Raw genomic sequence first — 4,054 nt, 5'->3', positions numbered from 1 at the left:
TACAAAGTAAATCTGGTTTTGTTTTGGTTTGGTTTGGTTTTAAAAGAGGTTTCAAATCTGTTTTGAACAAGAGAGAAAAGGAAAATAAATTTTAAAAGCAAAACCCTAACATCTAACCCTGGGCCGCCTCTCCCCTTCCCTGGCCTTCTTCTTTTCCTTCCACCGGATCTATCCGGCCCACCTTCCTCCACCGCAGCAGCCCACCTGGCAGCCCATCTCCTTCTCCCTTGCCCGGCCTGCAGCGAACCGGTACGCCACCGCGTCGTTGTCGTCTTCCCCAGAGAGCACGCGAGCAGCGTGTCCCGTGGTCCTCCACCGAGCGCCCCACGCCTCACCTGCTCTCCCTTCCCTTCTTATCCCCTCCTGGAGGCTCCTGGAACCCTAGATGCTCCTATCTCCCTCCCTCACGCGCCGCCATCTCGGTTCCTCTTTTCTCTTCCATCACCGAGAACGCCGCCGCCTTTGCTTCCTATCGTCGGCGACACCGTCCACCCCTAGCCGTTCCAAGGGCACCGACGAGTGCGTCTCGTCCTCCTCTACCTCCTGCTGCAAGTAATCGACACCAGGCCGCTCAATTCGAGCACAAATCGTCGAATCCCTCGCTCCGGCCGCCGAAGTTCGTGGACGAATCCGACCGCCGTGGTCAACCTCCGGCGACCTCGACCACACCACCGTGCTCTGGGTAATCTCCTCGACCCCCTGGACACCTCCGTTCTTCCCCTTGCTTCCTCCTTCTTCTTCCTCATGTTGATGCCGGTGCTTCCTCCGCAGATCCTCGCCGCCGGCACCTCTCCGGCGACCTCCAGCCGGCGGCGTCGCCCCCATCGGGTCCGCGCTACCGAGGCGCACCCGTAGCCTCCTCCTCGCTACCTGGAACCCATCGAGGCACCCGCGCGTCGACGCCGCCCGCGGTGATCGCCTTTGTGCAGAACGCGAGCGGCATCGTCCCCGCGTCGAACATCTCTTGCGCGTGCACGCTTGGTCTGCCAGCGTGGCCGCCACGTCGTCTCCTGGGCCCCATCCGTCAGCCTCTCCGGCTAGCTCAGCCCCCGGTGAGAAATCTTTTCCCCAGATCCAGATCTACACCTTTTACGCTTTGGTCCCTGCATCTTTTCAGCATCAACCCGTGGTCCCTGGATGTGCGCGTTTACATGATAACCCCCTGAATCTTTATAAAATAAACCCGGGGTCCTTCCCCGTATAGAAATTGTTTTCGGGTCCTTACCCCAACTAAATAAATCTGTTTTCTATTTTAATTAATAATAAAACTTAATAATTAATAACTTTTAATTGGTAACTTCAATAAAAATGTTTTATATATGAAAATTAATCAGAAAAATGTGCTGAACATGAATATGCCATCCATACATCTGTTTGCATTTTGCATCGTGTCGAGACGTGATAGTTATGCATGTTCACCTAACATATATGCGGAGTATTTCGGATACCGACTATGGTTTTCCCCGCTCCGTTTAATGTTGAAGTAGCGCACCCCTGCCATGTTATGCCGTGCTAATCAACACTTAAATTTGCCGGTAGAAATGCAACTCCAACCTAATTTGCTTGTCCGGGGTTCCGACTCCGATTAAATTGGATAAGTGCATCGCATCATATCTGCCATGTCATGCATATCATCTTGAGCATGCCGACTTTTTATCCGTAGTAGTAAGACTTGCATGCGTTGTGTGTTCCAGCATTTGCTTCTTCTCGGATAGGATCGCGAAGTGGTGATGTGAGATACGACGAGTTCTCCGACAAGTTCTTCTGCAGCTTTTCACAGGCGAGCCCCCTCTCTTCACCTATTTTACTCTCTCTCTCGCATTGCTATCCCTATGTTGCGATTCTTTATCGAGTCACGTGTCCTATTCCACTTGTTTACCATAATAATCCTATATGTATCATTCCTCAACCATAGCCGTTGCTTGATGTTTGAGCCTTGCGAGTCGTAGGCGTGTTTAGGCTCTGTTGTTTATCTCGATCTGTTATCGGGATATGTTGGGTTGTTGGGAGGTTATCACATGCTATATCAGTTGTTGGAGATACACATGCTTTACTTTATTGTTAACAACTAAAATTGTAAGCAGAGGCATCTGTGAGCCCCTTTGCGAAAGCATCGGAACTTTGACTTGCTAATGTCCCCTAGGACCCGAGTTCTTGTTATCTGTTCCGAGATTGAGCGCTCTACCCGTACGTGGGGGAGTGGGACCCCCATCACCCACTACCTTTCCTCGAGTCTGTTTATTGGGAGCCACAACCTTGGTTTTATTTGCTCATATGCACGATGCACGATTTACTTCTGTTGCCTTCGGGTGTTTATATTCTGTTATGTACTCATCTCGTGGAACGATTAGCGACGACAGAGTTGTTCACACTTAGCTTAGCCGTTGACACAAACCTCTGGGTCCGTATCGGAGTACGGCCGAACTTCGTCACGGGTAGCTTAGCGGGGTGGCTCCCCTTAAACTTTCTCTTGCATTGGGAACGGTCTTGATGTGAGACTCCACCTGTAGCAAGTGGGTTCGAGCATGCGTATGGTTACATTTGGGCAACCCCTGCAGGGTGTACATCTTATCGATAAGCCGTGTCCGCGGTTATGGACGACTTGGAATTGTATGGCTTGATCATAGAACAACTTACACCTTTATGTTGTTGATAATAATCTGCTAATAACTTGATTAGTAATATAGCATTACTACAACCGATACCTAATAAAACTTGTCCACCGTTGAGTGCCTTTTACATTGCCTCTTCGCAATTGTTGGAGGGGATATGTGTAATCGGCTGGGTTATGTTTGTGTAGTATTTATCTGTTACCTTGTGCGCTCTCTTATCTTCTCTGAGTAGACGGATGTTGTAGCGAGTCTCTATTGGATAGTAGCTTTGCTGCCGCTAAACTCCACATATAGCCGGGTGAAGTTTATACCGCCCACCAGCGAGCATAGCTGGTCTTGTCTCGCAAGTACGTGCCAATGGTACTTACCCTCGCCTTCCTTTCTTTTTGTCTCCTCCCCCTTTTGTCGGCAACCGATGGCCCGACTTTGACAGGTACGAGATGACGACGTTAGCAAGGTTACCCTTCCGGCTTGGCCTGGGCAGGGTTATGGACGCCACTGGTTATCTTCAGGACTCTTAGTCCAATTTGTATCTTGTCCGTACTCGGACGTATACGATCTTCTGTATGATTTGGATCTTTGTATTGTATATTTGTATCTTGACTCGTTGGAGTCGTTGTTGTATATATGTATCTTGTGGGCTCTATAGTAATCCTGTTGTAATGTTACCGCTCGTGTTAATTCCTCTGGCATCACGTGTGTGATTCGTCGCGCACGTCGTGTCGGAGGGCGTCTCTGGATCGATATCGTGCGGATTTCGGCGGGATCGCTGGAATCCTCATGGTACCGGTTCCGGGGCGTCACATCACTGTTGGTGGATGTGCTGTAAGTTGGAAGGCAACGTTACAATCTGTTGTTGCCCAATCTACGACCGAAGCAGAATATATAGCAATTAATGAAGCTGGCAAAGAGTCTGTTTGGTTGAAAGGTTTGTATGCTGAGCTTTGTGGAGATGATTCTTGCATTAACTTGTTTTCTGACAGTCAAAGTGCAATATACCTTACTAAAGATCAAATGTTCCATGAGAGGACAAAGCACATTGATATCAAGTACCATTATATTCGCGACATTGTTGCTCAAGGTAAACTGAAGGTATGCAAGATAAGTACTCATGATAATCCTGCTGATATGATGAAAAAGCCAGTTCCTGTTTCCAAGTTTGAGCTTTGCTCGAGCTTGGTTGGTATAACTGTTTAGCCCAAGTGGCTGTTGGCGCCATCAAGTGTTTTTCCTTTGATGTTCAGGAGATTGTCGAAGTTCATGCTACAAGATGGAATTTGTCTCAAGGTGGAGTTTGTTGTATTGTGATCCAAATTCATATACTAAAGGGAGGCTAACTTTTGACGAGCAGAGCGAGGCCCATCGCGGGAGGCTTGGGCCGAAGCGTAGTCAGAAGTTAGCCCATACGTCGTGCCCTACAGGGACGCCTGCGGGGGGGTGCG

At 49.1% G+C, this 4,054-nt stretch overlaps 1 long non-coding RNA gene across 1 annotated transcript; it reads left to right on the top strand.

Annotated features, from left to right (window-relative positions):
- The first annotated feature begins 929 nt into the window (after positions 1-929).
- On the top strand, positions 930-3,220 carry LOC139835955 (uncharacterized). Its single transcript, XR_011751361.1, has 3 exons — positions 930-1,052; positions 1,695-1,780; positions 3,046-3,220. It is a non-coding gene; the product is annotated as an uncharacterized lncRNA (long non-coding RNA).
- The last annotated feature ends 834 nt before the right edge of the window (positions 3,221-4,054 follow it).

The sequence above is a fragment of the Lolium perenne genome, chromosome 2 (assembly GCF_019359855.2).
Source record: "Lolium perenne isolate Kyuss_39 chromosome 2, Kyuss_2.0, whole genome shotgun sequence".
In the NCBI taxonomy this organism is placed as follows: domain Eukaryota; kingdom Viridiplantae; phylum Streptophyta; class Magnoliopsida; order Poales; family Poaceae; genus Lolium; species Lolium perenne.
Note: the sequence above shows the minus strand (reverse complement) of the source record. Positions and strands in the feature narration are given on the sequence as shown.